The sequence below is a fragment of the Ctenopharyngodon idella genome, chromosome 16 (assembly GCF_019924925.1).
Source record: "Ctenopharyngodon idella isolate HZGC_01 chromosome 16, HZGC01, whole genome shotgun sequence".
Taxonomy (NCBI): domain Eukaryota; kingdom Metazoa; phylum Chordata; class Actinopteri; order Cypriniformes; family Xenocyprididae; genus Ctenopharyngodon; species Ctenopharyngodon idella.
In genome coordinates this window covers 4,201,138-4,219,295 of record NC_067235.1, presented here as the reverse complement: position 1 = coordinate 4,219,295, position 18,158 = coordinate 4,201,138, and the positions used below count along the sequence as shown (strand labels likewise).

The 18,158-nt window shown below is 37.3% G+C and overlaps 1 long non-coding RNA gene across 1 annotated transcript in view; it reads left to right on the top strand.

Moving 5' to 3' along the window:
* The window catches only part of LOC127497758 (uncharacterized), a 60,078-nt gene extending 44,343 nt beyond the window's left edge, over positions 1–15,735 (top strand). Inside the window, exon 3 of the long non-coding RNA XR_007925649.1 lies at positions 15,466–15,735. This is a non-coding gene — a long non-coding RNA (uncharacterized LOC127497758). The remainder of the gene's footprint in view (positions 1–15,465) is intronic.
* Positions 15,736–18,158: the final 2,423 nt, after the last annotated feature.

The window sequence follows — 18,158 nt, the reverse complement described above, 5'->3', positions numbered from 1 at the left end:
ATATCAGGGATTTTTGTTTGTCGCTTTAAATTTTAGGTTCCATTTATCAATGTAATTTCTCTATACCGTATTTTTTTTTATCGCGTTGTTTCATGCATTTGCATATTGTTATAGTTAGGCTATTTTTCAGCTGCATTTTATTCCCTTCCCACTCGTCAACTGGCAATCACTTGAGTCAAATGCAGTCACCTGTACCTGTTAACTAAGGCAAACATGCCAGGAAAATTTTGAGCTTTGGCTAGAAAATGACCACTTCAAAGACTGTTCTAACCAGCCACGACACGACAAATGAAATGGTTTCTATATTTCTGGTATTTTGCAGCTAATAGTTCAGTTCATACAAGGACATAAATGCACAATGAAAAGTATTTATTGCTTACAGTTTGAACGTTCTTATTTCCTTTAATTTAAATTATCCATTGTTGCTCTCATAGTGGCTATTAAAGTCATGCAAAATGATATTCAAGCTCAAACCATTTTAATATTATGCAAAGCTCAAACAAGTGTATTTCATGACAAAGATTGTCAGTCACTGAGTATGTATTTTGAATGTTTTATGGTTTAATTTTGTATAGTTTAATTTCATTTGATTTTCGTGTTTAACTGCGAACAGAGCCTGCCCACACTCTGTTATGATTGGCTGTGATTTATGATTGATTTTGTCGTCTTGTAGCTTTGTCACGTCTGGTTAGGACCTTAGGTGTCACGTATGTGGCCTCTGTGGCTCCCTCCGATCACCACCAGAGGGCTCCCTCACCTGAGTACTAACTTTATCACAGACTTCATTTCCCATAACCCCATACCTGGTCCTAATTACCCACACACCTGATTCCCATCTCCTGGACTATTTAAGCACACTCACACTCTCACCCATTGCGAAGTCTTGTTTTGCCCCGGCTGGCACTACTGAGCGGTTTTTCCTTGTGATCTGTATTCTTGTGTATGACCTTGGACTGTTTATTCTCATCGTGATTGTTTGCTGCCTGCCCTGTTCATTCCCTGCCTGTATATCTGGATTACTCTGCCTTGTCTGCCGCCTGCCCTGACCCATTGCCAGTCCCTGTTTACGATTCGCCTCTATCTTGGATATTGTTATTGCTGGTGTTTGACCCCTGCCTGTACGACTACGATTGTTTTAATAAAGCTGCACATGGATCCTATCAAGTCTGACTCCTCGTTACATTAGGACACGATAAGCTAAAAAAGTAAAAAAAAAAGGACACGGTAAGCCGCCTTTTCACCGCACACAACATTAGGATACGACTGTCGCATTTCGCCCCCTAGTGGCAGTCGCACAGACTTTTCAATTTGGTTGTGCATGGTAGAATGAATAAATATGAATAAGTTAATATATACACATTGGATAAACTATCAACATTGCTTCTGAAGGAAAAATATTATGGGTTTTTCTAGGACTTAAATAACTAATAATTATTAAATAATTATTTCAGACTTACATAATCATAACAACCATTTTACAGAAATAGCCTAGTGTCAAACAGTCTAAGACGGTCTGCAAAAACTAAATGTGAAAAAATAAAAAGACTGAATATGACAAACATAAAACCCCCTGAAAGCATAAAAACTATAAATTAATTACTGCAGAAATATTACAGAAAAATATCAAAGTGCATTTAATGGGTAAAAGCGCAAAAAAAAGGATTGCAAATGGATGGTTTTAAAACACTGTCTGTGGCTGATTTTTTTCTGTTGTCGGCCTGTTTTTCCGTTCATTATTGGTCATGGAAAGTCAGCTTTTTAGTCAGTGAAAGTCAGGGAAAAGTCAGGGAATTTGACATTTGGCTTAGAGTGGGAACCCTATACTTGAAAAAGGACTGTAAAATAAAGTGCTACCAATAACTCCTTCTGTGACCTTCTCAACATTATGAAAGATACCATTATATTTGAAGGATAGAATTTGAAGGAAAGTGCAAGATTTGCAATTTTTATATATATATATATATATATATATATTGTCAGACAATTGTATTTACACTGCAAAAAAATAAGCCCTATCTGTTTCTATTAAAATATACAGTTTTTTTCATCCTAAAACATGTTTATCTTATTGCCAAAATTGTATAAATTTGATTTGTTTAAAACAATTAAAAATACTAATTGGTCAGTGGAAAAGAATGAGAATAACTCTTTGCTGAAAAGTATTTTATGCAGTTTTGCTTTTACAGATATTTTGATAGCTTATATTTATTCTAAAACAAGACAAGCATGCTAAATGATTTTTAGCAATGTAATGTGACTGCACAAATGGCATTTATAGTCTGTATCTCATATTTTCCTAATGTCTTGTACCATTAAACATTATGTTATGTGAATAGGAATATGCATATGAAAATGATATGCAGATGAGGATGTGCACAGTAAAACTAGACGTTGTAAGCTCCATATATATGGTTATTTTGAGGAGATGGGGTGGAGATGCATGTAACACAATCTTCCACTGACTGGGTTTTATAAATGGAGTTTTGTGCAGGTTCTGGCATACACATGGTTTTATAAATCTAAAAACTTTTTGTGTGCGTATGCAAAATCTTGCTCTTGTGCGTACGCATACTTTTATGATGACATCTAAGTGAGGTTTTTTACATGTGGCCTCAGGAGTTGGAAACTAGTATAATTTTTTATTGTGAGCTCAGTGTGTTTTTCCAAATGGTTTGTATCCCATTAATAGCATATATCAAAAACTGCAAAAAGAAAAGCACACAAATTAAGACAATTCAAAGACATTATGGTGTTGTCGTAGATGGGTTAATTAAGAAACTTTAAAAGTCAATGGCTGCATCCGAAAACTGGAAAATGCTGCCTTCGGAGGACACATTTCCAGGAAGGAAGGCATCAAGGCACGTCCAAATCCAATGTTAGCTTCACTTCCTGTTTCCTAAGATACCTTCATCTGATCGATTTCTGAAGGCAGCATAGACGTATCCTTCACTGCCTTTGATATCCCACAATCCTGGTTGTCCATTCTGTGACTGTTGAGCCAGAAAATTAAAGATGCCGTCCGAAAGTTGAGTTTGCTGGTCAGTTTGTGTGTAAATGTATGTTTTTGAGCAACATTTTCCACTTCTGATGTCATTTCTAGTAAGAAATTACTACTGTAGTAATTAAATATTTGTTTAGTTCTCACCAGAGCTTGTGCTATTTTGCGGTAGATCATTAAACTGTTACGCTGCCTCAGAATCTGTCCTAAATCAGTTTCGTGAGGTACCTTCATGCGCAAACACTGCCTTACAAGTCATTGCCTGATAGGGCAGCAAGGCAACAAGTCAGCTTCCTAGGTTTTCGGATGAAGCCAATATGTTGCGGTATTGCACTGCAGTTAATATCATTCCTTCCATATGATTTATCTCTTGTGTTAACTTTCTATGATTTCTTAGTAGTACTGGTCAATATGATAATATATCACAAATATATCACACAGTTATTGACATTTACATTTATGCATTTAGCAGATGCTTTTACAAAAGCAATTCATCATCATAGAGACAATATTCTTTATATATATATATATATAATATAGTGCCCTCCACAAATATTGGCACCCTTAGTAAATATGAGCAAAGGCGGCTGTGAAAATAAATCTGCATTGTTTATCCTTTTGATCTTTCATTCAAAAAATTCACAAAATTCTAACCTTTCATCGAAATAAAACAATTGAAAGTGGGGTGAAACTCACATTATGAAATAAATGTTTTTCTCCAATACATGTTGACCACAATTATTGGCACCCCTAGAAATTCTTATGAGTAAAATATCTCTGAAGTATATTCCCATTCATATTTACATATTCATATTTTTTTAGCACACCAGGGTGAATAGGAGCATGAAATTGTCCAACCATGACTTCCTGTTCCACAGGAGTACAAATATGTGTAAACACAAAGGCCAAATTCCCTTAATCATTCATCACAATGAGAAAAACTAAAGAATATAGTTCTGATGTGCAGCAAAAGATTGTGGAGCTCTACAAAATAGAAAGTGGCTGTAAGAAAATAGCTTAAGAATTGAAAATCCCTATTTCCACTATCAGGGCAATAATTAAGAAGTTCCAGTCAACTAAAGATGTTACAAATCTGCCTGGAAGAGGACATGTGTCTAAATCGTCCTAATGCGCGGTGAGGAGGAGAGTTTGAGTGGCCAAAGACTCTCCAAGGATCACAGCTGGAGAACTGCAGAAATTAATTTAGTCTTCGGGTCAGAAAGCCTAAAAAATTACCAAACAGCACCTACATCACCCAAAAGTTGTTTCGGAAGGTTTCAAGAAAAATCCTCCTCGCTCATCCAAAGACAAACCTCAGCATATTCAGTTGTCAGACACGACAGGAACTTCAAAAGGGAAGGGACCGGCTTCTATGGTCAGATGAAACTAAGAAAAGAGTTTTTTGGCAGCAAACCCACCAGATGGGTTTGGTGCAAACAGGGATAAAAAGTACCCCATGCCCACTGTTAAATATACTGCTGGATCTTTAATGCTGTGGGCCTATTTGTTTTGCTGGAGGTCCTGAACATCTTGTTCTGATACATGGCATCATGGACTCTATCAAATACTAACAGATAAAACCTGACCGCTTCTGCTAGACATCTTATAATGGGCCGTGGTTGGATCTTCCATCAGGACAATAATCCAAAACAAATATCAAAATCAACACAAAAATGTGTCACTGAGCACAAAATGAAGCTTCTGCCATGGTCGTCCCAGTTCCCTGACCTGAACCCAAAAGAAAATGGGTGGAGTGAACTGAAGAGAAGAAGCACCAACATGGAGCTGGAATCTGAAGGATCTGGAGAGATTCTGCATGAAGGAATGGTCTCTGATCTCTTGTCAGGTGTTCTCCAAACTCATCAGGCATTATAGGTGAAGAATCAGAGCTGTTATCTTGGGAAAAGGACGTTGCAATAATTGGGTGCCAATAATTGTGGCCAACGTGAACTATGAAAAACATTTATTTCATAATGAGCTTTTTCCCCCATTTTCAATTGTTTTACTTAAATGAAAGGTTAGAATTTTGTGAATTTTTTGAATGAAAGATCAAAAGGATAAACAATGCAAGTTTATTTTCACAGCCACCTTTGCTCATATTTACCAAGGGTGCCAATATTAGTGGAGGGCACTGTATATGTATGTGTATATATATATATATATATATATATATATATATATATATATACAGGTGCATCTCAATAAATTAGAATATCATGACAAATTTTTTTTTTCTTTTTCTGTAATTTAATTCAAAAAGTAAAACTTAAATATATTCTAGATTTATTAGACATAAAATAAAATATAAAATATTTTTATATTTTTTTTGTTTTCATTTTGATGATTACAGTTTGCTGCTCATCAAAATAAAAAAAATCAGTATCTCAAATTATTAGAATATTTAATTTCAAGTTCTATTAAATTACCATTCTCAGGGTATAAATACTGGGTTTAGGTCAGTAATCCCAACAGCAGTCATGGGGAAGTCTGCTGACTTGACAGTTGTCCAGAAGACGATCATCAAGATCATCAAGACCCTCTACAATGAGGGTAAGCCACAGAGGGTCACTGCTGAAAGAGCTGGCTGTTTGCAGAGTGCAAAAGCATATTCATGGAAAGTTGACTGGAAGGAAAAAGTGTGGTAGGAAAAGTTGTACAAGTGAAAGGAATGACCGCAGGCTTGAGAAGATTGTCAGGCGAAGCCGATTTAAGAACTTAGGAGAGCTTCAAAAGGAGTGGACTGAAGCTGGAGTCAGTGCATCAAGAGCCACCACACACAGACGTCTTCAGGAGATGGGCTACAACTGACACATTCCACGTACCAAGACACTTCTGAACCAAAGACAACGTCAGAAGCGTCTTACCTGGACTGAGGAGAAAAAGAACTGGACTGTTGCTCAGTGGTCCAAAGTCCTCTTTTCAGATGAAAGTAAATTTTGCCTTTCATTTGGAAATCAAGGTCCCAGAGTCTGGAAGAAGAGTGGAGAGGCACAGAAACCATGTTGCTTGAAGTCCAGTGTGAAGTTTCCACAGTCAGTGATGATTTGGGCTGTCATGTCATCTCAGGTGTTGTGTTTTCTGAAGTCCACAGTCAACGCAGCCATCAACCAGGAAATTTTAGAGCACTTCATGCTTCCTTCTGCTGACAAGCTTTATGGAGATGCTGATTTCATTTTCCAGCAGGATTTGGCACCTGCCCACACTGCCAAAGGTACCAAAAGCTGGTTCAATGACCATGGTGTTACTGTGCTTGATTGGCCAGCAAACTCGCCTGACCTGAACCCCATAGAGAATCTATGGGGTATTGTCAAGAGGAAGATGAGAGACACCAGACCCAACAATGCAGATGAGCTGAAGGCCGCTATCAAAGCAACCTGGGCTTCCATTACACCTGAGCAGTGCCACAGGCTGATCGCCTCCATGCCATGCCGCATTGATGCAGTAATTCATGCAAAAGGAGGCCCAACCAAGTATTGAGTGCATAGAAATGAACATACTTTTCAGAAGCCTGACATTTCTGTTTAAAATATCCTTTTTTTTTAATTGACTTATGAAGTATTCTAATTTATTGAGAGTGAATTGGTGGGTTTTTGTTAAATGTGAGCCAAAATCATCACAATTAGACTTAAAGTACTTCAGTCTGTGTGCACAGAATTTATTTAATACACGAGTTCCACAATTTGAGTTGAATTACTGAAATGAACTTTTCCACAACATTTTAATTTATTGAGATGCACCTGTGTGTGTGTGTGTGTGTGTGTGTGTATATATATATATATATATATATATATATATATATATATAAATATACAAACCCGATTCCAAAAAAGTTGGGACACTGTACAAATTGTGAATAAAAAAGGAATGCAATGATGTGGAAGTTTTAAATTTCAATATTTTATTCAGAATACATCATAGATGACATATCAAATGTTTAAACTGAGAAAATGTATCATTTTAAGGGAAAAATAAGTTGATTTTAAATTTCATGGCATCAACACATCTCAAAAAAGTTGGGACAAGGCCATGTTTACCACTGTGTGGCATCCCCTCTTCTTTTTATAACAGTCTGCAAACGTCTGGGGACTGAGGAGACAAGTTGCTCAAGTTTAGGAATAGGAATGTTGTCCCATTCTTGTCTAATACAGGCTTCTAGTTGCTCAACTGTCTTAGGTCTTCTTTGTCGCATCTTCCTCTTTATGATGCACCAAATGTTTTCTATGGGTGAAAGTATATATATTAGGGGTGTAACGGTACACAAAAACGACGGTTCGGTACGTACCTCGGTTTTGAAGTATTTTTCTATTTATCTATTAGTCTGTATTTACATTGCTTAATGTAGTCAAATCTTAATGCAAACCACTCTGTCACCAGTCTTGCTGTGTGTATTTGTGAATTATTATCTTGATACATGCCACCAACTTCAGGGTGCAAATGGTTTGCTAGTGCTTGGCAGTGACGTGCTCATCTATCACAAGTAGTGGGCCTAGGGAATGCCATGATATTGCAGCCCAAACCATCACTAATCCACTCCAGTGCTTTACTCTGGGCAGCAACAGACTGGGTAGTAAGTTCCTTTAGGCTTTTACACACCATAACTTTCCCGGATGTAGGAAAGACAGTGAAGGTGGACTTATCAGAGAACAATCTATGTTTCACATTGTCCGCAGCCTTCGATTTACAATGGTGGCATCATTAAAAACCAACATTTGGCATTGGCACTAGTGACCAAAGGTTTTGTATAACAGCCAGACCATGAATGTTGACCCTATTGAGCTCCCAAGGAACAATTTTGGTGGAAACAGGAGAGTCGAGGTGTGCATTTAATTCTTCAGTGAGTTGGGCAGCTGAGGTTTTCTGCTTTTTTGGATACATTCTGGGTTAGTATCCAGGCGTCCCTTTCAGACAGCTTCCTCTTGCATGGACAGTTACTCCTGTTGGATGTGGTTCGTCATTTGTATGTCTCTCGATACACCACAAAGTCTAGGTCACAGATGCACCAGGAAGATGTGCACCAACAATTTGTTCTATTTTGAACTCTGATACTCTCTCCCATGATGTTGTGTGGATTGCAATAATTTATGTACAGCTGTGCTATTGCTCTGCTAATTCAATCTTCTCTCTATGCTCTTACTGATGGAATGTGAAATCAGCGAAGATTGGTCACCAGGCCGTGCATATATAGGCATACATCCTCCAAAACTATATTGGAGAGTGTTTCATTTTCACTGTCCAACCCCTGTATATCATTATCGTGAAATAAGATGACTCATTGTGAAATACGATTTTGGTCATATTACCCACCCCTATCTATAAGTCAAACTGAAAATGAAAATCATTATGTAATCTTAGTAATGTAGAAAACAAAATGTGGTTTCTTGAGAAAATGTGCAAACATGTTGGTTAAGTAGACATGGTGCCCCAAGTACCCATGATTAATAGGTTCTGCCAATATAAACCATAAAATAGGGACATAGTTAAATGACAGTGTGAAATGCTGCTGTAATTGGTTATTCTATGACGCTTGTCAGTAATGGTGTTCAGCCTTACATTGTTCAAACTGGAGTCGAACACTGATAGAGAGACTCAGGAAGAAGTTACAACTTTTAGAATGAAACTGGACATTTCTGAATGGTTAGTGGATAAATTTATGTAGTTGCTGTGGAGTTGATTCAACTCATCGACTGGCATGTGCCGTCATGTTAATCTTTTGTGCAAATCCAGCGTTGAATTGTCTCTCGTTTATGAAGCAGTACGGCGTAAAATGACGGCTTGACAACAACACTCTACTACAACAACTCTTCCTCTTCTCTAAAGCAGCCCAACATGGCCTCACCCCCTTTGTTGCGTGTTCTCGGGGGCAGGGTTTATGTAAATTTTAGGGTTAGTGATGTCACTAACCCGGGAAGAAGCTTGTTGTAGTCCTTACCAGCCATTTGTTGTAGTCCTTAAAGAATTCTTAAAAAAAAAAATAAAAAAAAATCAATACTTTGCATTGAACTTTGAGTGTCGTAGCTTTGCAGATGTTGTTTATGCTCTAACAGCAACATTATACACTAACTAAAGTTAAAAAGTGAAATAATAATCAACCACCCCTTTAATATTTACAGATGCTTACTTGGGTTGGATTTTAAAAACAATTCGCTTACTTCTAAATCTGTAGACAGTTTGCTTGCTTGTAGCATCTCTTGTGCAAAAGAGTCTAATAGTGAGTAGTACATAATTCATTTGTATGGTAGAGCTCTTTCCCAGTGCGTCGCAGTCTATCTGATCCTGGCCATAGTTACTGTGCGTGACGCACAGAGAGATGAAATCCTGCCCCAGGCCCAAGTGACGCTTAAGTGGATGATGGTTGCACAATCTGGGGAAGTGCTGGCTTTTGTTAAGTTGCCTTTTCAAAAGCCTGCTGGCCCTTTCTCCATCAAGAGTAAGAATAGCTGTATCGGTGCATACATCGGATAGAGATTGGCATCTTAAGCTGGCATGTTTCAGCTGTGGATGTTAAAGCGCTTTAAAGCAGGACTCCAACAGGCACATTTATCTCCGTCCTGTAGACAGCCAGCACAATATTGTAAAATGCAGGGCCGGGTATTTTGTTCACATGACACGAGGCTGCAGCGCAGTGGCATGTTTTCTCATGATTGAAACTCGATAGCCTTGTGAGCAGTACACGGCCATACTGACATGCACTAGACAAAGAGAAAGATGTTTGCCTATGGTTGTAGGGTCAAATTTGCTTAGATATGCAGAAAAAAGTTGTAGCCGAAAAGCTCTTTTCTTTCGTTAAGAAAAGGATGTGATTTTTTTTTTTCTTTTTGTTTGAACAAAAAGTTGCACATTGCTGTTTAATCACCCAAATGAATAGCATCTCTATAATGAAAATTAAATAAATTAAATATGTCTTAAATGAATATTTCACCCAAAAATAAAAATGATCCCATAATTTACTCACCCTCAAGCCATCCTAGGTGTGTATGACTTTCTTCTTTCATCCGAACACTTATTTCTCAACTATGCACATTTACTTAAGACATAACCCACTGTGTTTATGTAAATACTCTTGAAAAAGGCATTTTGACATTTTTGTGTGTACACGTTTAGGTGCGTATCCATTTGCTTATCCACATTCGGTTCAATCTTGGAGAGCACACACAGAAAGTGGCCTGGGGAACAGTGTCTCTTTTGTGGCTTAATAACGTATTGGGTAGTGTAAACTGACGTTATATGCCTTGAGACCATGAGGATTAGATATTGTAAAATTAGGATTAGATATTGTAAACACTGTATTATGACTTGCAGTGTCTTAAGATTGACACAATGAACCAGTTTAAGAATTGTTTTCCATGTCGTGAAACATAAAACCCAGAAATGGATAAGGACTCTCAATCAACTTTCATGTTTTAAATATATTTTTGAGGAGGTGTGTTTCTACACATAGCCTGTATTTAATATTTATTTTAACTTTTTAGTGATGTTTAATCTTATATTGACTTTTGCACATCGCTGCACAAGATAAACATTTAAACTTATAGTTATGTGGCTAAGAATTATGAAAAACATCTAAGAACAATGATCAGTGACAGTACCAGTACACTTTACATCATACTTTACATTAATCTAAATTTCAATTTCAATTTCAAGTGTGCTTTTGCTTAAAAAGAAAGAAACAACTTGTCATGTTTGCAATGGTTCTATAGATGTTTTTATGTTATGACACCGGTGGGGACCCATTTTCATGAATTCGCCCAGGGCCCCGCAAACACACGGACTGGCCCTGAATATGGGAAAGTAAATAAAAAAGAAGGGCTTGTATAAAGTACTTTCCCAAATAGCATAACAAATCAGACTGTCAAATCAATAAAAAGACATATTGTTTAAATTAAAAAATAAATGAGCATATTTGAAAGAGAATTTGTTTCTGAAGAAGTGGCCAAGATTTGTCCTGATATTGAAATGAAGTGACTGACAAAACATTTTTGGAGAGCATGTAAACAAGTAAGGTTGCTTTGATATGCACAGGCCCAGATGTTTCAGAATGAAAGGTACAGATATGTCCTAGAATGCTACAGATTTCTGTAATGTTTAGCTAACAGTTTGATTGTTTTTCATGAAGCAGATATAATCATTCTTAAGAATAAATCTCTTCTAAACTTCTGTTTCATGTTTAAACTTAATCATAAAGTTAAGATTATTTGTGTAAGATTAAGAATGTTCTTATCTTTTTTCTAAAGATTGTTCTAAAGACTACGGAGTCCGGCACATGACATGCAGGAAAAAAAAGTAAATCGTGCGCACGCTTTACTAATTGGTTGTTCCTTCGATTTACTAAATCGTGCGCATGATTTACTATTTCGTTCCCTATTTTGATTTAGCAAATCGAGGGAAGGAATAAGTAAATCATGTGCACAATTTATGAATCGGGGGAACGACTTAGTAAAGCGCACGCATGATTTCGCCTACTATTTTTTCCTGCATGTCATGTGCGGCACTCCGTAAAAAAACAAAACTTCAGATGAAATTAAATTCCCGTAAAGGTAAGATCTTTAATGAATTCAGTGGAATTTACTACTTTTTCAAAATTAATCATTAAAACCACAGGCGACTCAAAAAGATGACATTTGAGTCTTAAACAAAAACGGATAGTATAATTTCATAAAATGGCAGGTTTTGGTGTTCTTAAGAAATAAAATATGCTCTTAAGAAAATACTTTCTCAGAATTAATTTGAAATTTTAATTAATTGTAAGAATTATACTACTAATTCTACTTGTTCTTACAAACTTCTTAGAATATAACTTCTTTTAAATTTCTTCTTTCTTAAGAAGATTTTGGCCCCTGACTTGTACTTTTTTTTTTTCTGTTATAGAGTCTATCATTTAACTTACTTGTCCTTGGTTGACCTATTTCTTATGGTCCTGTCAGGATGGGCTATATTTTAGCATAACCCATGGAGTAAAAAGTTTATTGAACAGCTACTAGTGGTCCGTTGACACTCCTGAGAAACAAGGGATATTCAGAAGGGAAATTTGTGACATTATGCTGTTCACTTTATAATAAAACATCTTTTCATCTCTCGACACACATTTGTACGGTGGCCCAGTAGTGCACAACACAACGAAATTAAAAAAAACAAACATAAGTTCACAACACAATGAAATCGAGCCACAACACAAAGGAAATGCTCCTGATCACTAGGGGGCTCTCAGAGCTCAGAAAGGTTAGTTTTCCTTGCCACTGTTCTATAGAGTCGACAGTCTTACAAAGATATCAATACCATGATTAGTTTTAAGTATGTAAACATTGTATATCGACATGAAATATTAATTCAAAATCAACTATGTGCACAATAGCTTCATATTTAAATACCTGTGAATGATTTGACGCGCTACCACGGCGCATGATAAAGGGAACGTCTACCAATTCCACCAAGTGGTTAAAACGAATAATTTGTATTCATTACATGACTTTGTTTTAAAATTAAAAAACAGCCATGTTCAATTCCAAAACTTGTTAGTTCCTGTTGGTAAGACTGACTTACTACAGGTGACATTTTGACAATACCTCCCTTCAAGTACTTACAATAAACAATTATTTTCAGGAACAAATCACTGTAATTCACCAAAAATTTTTATTTATTTTTTGTTCCAAAGGTTGTAGTAGTGACCAGACTGACTTACTACAGGTGAAATTGTGCCAATACTTCCTTTATGTACACTACACAATTTGTTTATATATATATATATATATATATATATATTTTTTTTTTTTAATTCACTTGCAGGGTTTTTTTCATGTTCCAAAGCTTGTAGTAGTTTCCTATTGTTAAGACCGACTTACTGCAGGTGAAATTATACCTCCCTGTATGTATTGTCAAAATGTCACCTGCAGTCTTACCAATAGAAACCTACTACAAGCTTTGGAATTTGAACATGTCTGTTTTTAAATGTTAAAAGTAATTTTAATGAATACAAATGATACGTTTTAACCACTTGGTGGAATTGGCAGACGTTCCCTTTGTCATGCGCCGTGGTAGCGCTTCAAATCATTCACAGGTATAAATATGAAGCTATTGAGCACGTAGGGGATTTTGAATTTCATGTCGATATACAATGTTTACATACTGTTAAAACTAATAGTGGTATTGATATCACTGCCGACTCTATAGAACATTGGCAAGGAAAACTAACCTTTCCGAGCTCTGAGAGCCCCCTAGTGGTCGAGAGCATTTCCATTATGTTGTGGCTCGATTTTGTTGCGTTGTGAACTTATGTTTGCTTTTTAAATTTCGTTGTGTTGTGCACTACTGGGCCACCGTACATTTGACATAGGACACAGCCAACAAAGTCATTTATGTGCATCAAATATCAAGGCATATATTTCCCCCAAAGACCCTCAAACTTGATGCCTGATTGTATGGTTTACTTTAAAACGTAATTGTTTTATCTGAATTGCAGATAGCTTTGAGTTTCTTTTTTCATACCATATGTTCATACAAAATGTTTGCCCTCTTTGGAGAAATTGTGTCTGATTCATTGATCCCCAAACAGATAGGGCCTCTTTTTGTGTGTTAAGGAGGTAAAATGTATCATCCTTGAGTGGGTAGTGAAAGCTGAGCCAAGTAGGCCATGCTGTTCAACCATAATTGGGGTGGCAAAGCCTTTTTTAATTAACAAACTCCAAGTTTAGAGCATAAACATCGAAATGCACAAAATAGCATTGCCCCAAAGACAAGGCACACATTGTTCTTATGTTCCATTAGCAGTCACTATGCTTGACAGAAACCCCAAAAAACAAGACTTCCAAAACCTAGTGACCTTCCACCATAGGCAGCATTTTTTAATCATCAAAGGTATGCTCCTGACATGACGGCTGTTTTGAAAGGTAGGCAACTTAATAATGCTGCCTACACAACCTATATTACATATATAATTGAATGAATTATAATATGAGACACAATTTCTCCATTGAGGACAAAAGTATTTTCTTAGTGTTTTCTAGTGCCCAGCTATAATTCATTTAATACTGAAAAATATTTATGAGTATAATTAAATTTGTAAAGGCCACAGTATACTTCAAGCTAAATCAAAGAATGAACTGATGTGGTCATTTCGAACAAAATCAGGCCAAAATGAAGTTTGGCCTAACAGCTTGCTAAAGCTCTGGCTCGTTAACACCTTTGAACTACCATTGGTCTGTGGCAATTATGTAATAGGTAGGTGTAGCTCTGGGGCTCTGCCTTCTTCAATGTGGAAATCTTCATTTCTTCTGTTCAGTCCACCAAGGTCAGATGTCCACAAGTAAAAACATGAACACACTGGAGTGCTGCTTTATAGTTGAAAGCAAAGTTGTAATTGTAATTAAGAGCAGTACTGTCATTGTTTTTCATGTAAAGCAGCTTGGTTTTAATCAATCTATTTGGTTTTAATTGAACTTGGTTTACTTGGTTTTAATTTAATCTACATAAATGCTATATAAATACATGTGACGTGACTTGACTGGAGTACCGAATTGCAGAGCTGGTGCAAACATATCCACATCACTATGATCAGATGCTTTCTTAACTGCTGTTTTCTTTCTTAACTTTCTGTTTTGTAGCATATCCTCACTTTTACTTGCTACCGGTACTTTTTTTCCACTTCAAGCACTGCTTATGAGGTTCCTTTTTCTATTAAGATGCTGCCAGAGAAGGCAGCTGCCCATGTTTTCAGTAGACGGTGAGGGAGCTCACTAGGTTTTGGAACAGAGCTATAGTGTCTGGTTGTCTTCTCATGGCCTTTGATATTTAAATGGCACTATGCTACCAAAAGTCCAATGTTATGGGCATTAGCAGAATTAAATGGAATTTGGGATGGCTGAAAAGAGATTCCTTGGCATTTCACAGCAAGCCATGCAGAACAATGGGACAATGTTTTAATGTCAGGGTAAGAAAGAAATGGGGGAGAACCTTTCACCCCAGTCTTTACAGTATCACGACATCAGAAAAACAAATAGTGAGTTAGGTGGTATTAGATCCATGTGCTTAAATATAGGAAATACACATTCCTTTTCAAAAGAAACTCCAGTAAGAGGTTTACACAACAAGAGGGCCAGCAGTCAAGAGACCTAATGAGTCCTCTGAGGCCTCTGTTACATGACCCTAAAAAAGGATGTCAAGGCTTGTCCTACCAGGGCTGATTGTTGTATCCCCTCAAAAATACTAAGTGCATGATGCCCCTTGCCTATTCAGATTAATTTCTGGTGATCTGCATGACGCATATCAAATGTGTCTTCAGTAAAATCTTGAGATTGGATTTGATGGGAAGAGTTTTTGTTGTTAGTTCCAGACAGTGACATCACTTGTGATACTGCCAGGACTGTTTAGTTTCCTTCTGATGCTGACTTTGTAAAGGTATAGGTGTCATTCTGGCAATGTCCATTTTTAGTTATTCCCTTTAATGACACAGTGGTTCTATTCTCTTTCTCAACTAGAAATGCATTAAAAGGCGCTGTCACCATTGAGGAGACAAAATAGCTACGCTGAAGGACACTCCACTCATGTGAAATGAAGTGGGGAATACATTAAAGCCAAGTACAAGAATTCATAAACCAGAAAAGCCCATTGAAACGGACTTTCTTAATCAACTTGAAGTTCCCAACCGGGGTAAGACTGAATGATTACATTCATATTGGGCACAATGAACATTCTTGCCCTTCTATGACACGGTGTGGGGTGGCCGCTGTACGCGAGTGCCGTGAGACTTTGCCAGGACCACTCACTCACTCCCATCCACTCGCTCCCTGAGACTGGGGTGTACGTGCCGACTGGCAGCATCTCCTCTGGAGCCCCCCTCCTCTTTCCTCCGTCTCTCTTTCTTCCCTCTCTAACTCTCTCTCGATCCTTTCTGAACAAGTGTTTGTATCCCACACTATGCCTCTCCCTGTCACCCTGTGTGCCAGCATCACCCCATAGTAACTGCCTGATGCCTTTGTTTGTTGCCTCTTGTTCACAAATACAAATGTACAACCGCGCAGATGCACACATAGCTCTCTTTATCTTTGCCCAAGAAGGGGACAGAAAACCAATGAGGGGGAGAGAGAGGTTTGTGTTAATTACATGCATTGTGCATCACTAGTCGCATAATGAAGCTGCGGCCACCCATTCAGCAGTGTTTGACAACATTCCCGCTTTATTGGTCACATGATGTTATGGCATACCTGAGTTCCACTCAAACTCTGCATATTTGCAGCTGGTTATATTCCTGCCGACCACTGTCAGCCTTTTAAAGGACAAATTAGCACACAAGCTTAGGTGTTTGCCATCCCCGACTCTGGCAGCAGCTTGTGTTCCTCTTTTCAGGCCAGCAGCTCTGCTGAAATGAATAATTACCAGCAGAATGAATGAAATGGGAACATTCTGGAAGCCACATCAGAATTATCATGCTGAGTAGCTTTGGAGGTTAGGCTGACTCTCTTCTGCACGGCCAATACTTTCTGCTACAGTACAGGAACACTCTCACGCAATATAGCCATCAATGGTCGCAGGCATTTGTGTGGTATTTGTGCGTCACAACTCAGTCAATATACATGTGCTCTCACACATACTTAAAAGCATAACAAACAGTTTGAGAGGCTCATAGTTTCATTGCTCAGTGATTGCACTTTCATATCTCAGGAGATCTATTATGTTTCCACTAACAGCTTGGGTAAAAAGATAGAAACAAATTAGACAATTGTTGACATAGAGAACTGTAAAATGAACGTGAGTGACAATTCAGATGACTTAGTCTTGGGAAATTTGATGATAAATGCTACGTTCGTATTGAAATAATACATTTTTGTTTTTTTGAAAAATTCTCAAAAAAAAAAAGATTTTTTGAACATTTAAAGCTGCAGATGATGCAATGTGTGCTTATAATAAACAGAACGTTATCATGCGTTGATATGGATGCTAATATGATTGTTATAGTAATGTTTATAGTAATCTTTCTTGGTGTGAATGGGCCTTAAAGGGTTAGTTCACCAAAGAATGAAATTTGTCATTAATTACTCCACACCCGCAAGACTTTCATTTACCTTCGGATCACAGATTAAGATATTTTTGATGAAATCCGAGAGTTTTTTTTTATTTATCTCTAATAGAAAGCAACAAAATTACCACATTCAAGGTCCAGAGAAGAAGTAAAAACATCATTAAAATAGTCAACGTGACTTCAGTGGTTCAACCTTAATGTTATGAAGCGACAAGAATACTGTGCAAAATTTCTGCGCAAAATCAAAACAAAAATAATGACTTTATTCAACAATTTTTCCTCTTCCCTGTCAGTCTTCTATGCAGTTGACGTAGTGAACGCAGTGCAGAGCCTCCGTGTTTACGTCCGAACACCGACTCAGTATTGGCCGATGCTGTTTTGTATTGGAGACTGACAGGGAAGTGGAAAAATTGTTGAATGAAGTCGTTATTTTTGTTGGTAAGTTTGAACCACTGTAGTCACGTTGACTATTTTAACCATGTTTTTACTACTTTTCTGAACTTTGAATGTGGTAATTTCATTTATTTCTACGGGAGAGAGCCAAAACCTCTCGGATTTCATCAAACATATCTTAATTTGTGTTCTGAAGATGAACGAAGGTCTTGGAACGACATGAGGGTGAGTAATTAATGACAGAAATTTAATTTTTGGGTGAACTAACCCTTTAAGAGTCAGCGTGCTGTTAGTTGCACATTCATGTTTACCATCAGCAATACGGTGGATCAAAGAATCATTGCAAAAAGCACATGTCAAAGTGTGCAAAAAGCATGACAAAGTGTGAGTATTGACCTTGTAGTACTGCTTTCACTCAGCAGAACACATATACAAGGCTATTAGGCTAATATTACAGGCCTTAAATGAGGCGTGCAGAACCCTTTGAAATTGTATCTGTTTTTATATGCTCTGCTAATAAATACTCTGTGTTCTGTCAATGTAAAATGTTAGTTTTGGTCCTCAGGCTTCCTTTTCTCTACTCTGGAGGAAGGAGGAGATATATTATGTAACTTAAGTTTTACGTGATGGATGGAATAATTGAAACAAATGAAGAAGCTTTCATCACTGAAGAGACATCATCTCACTAATCCCCATCACACGATGTGGATTTATTGAAGACCAAGTGCTAAGCGGAAATGTGACGTTTGCCAGATGAAG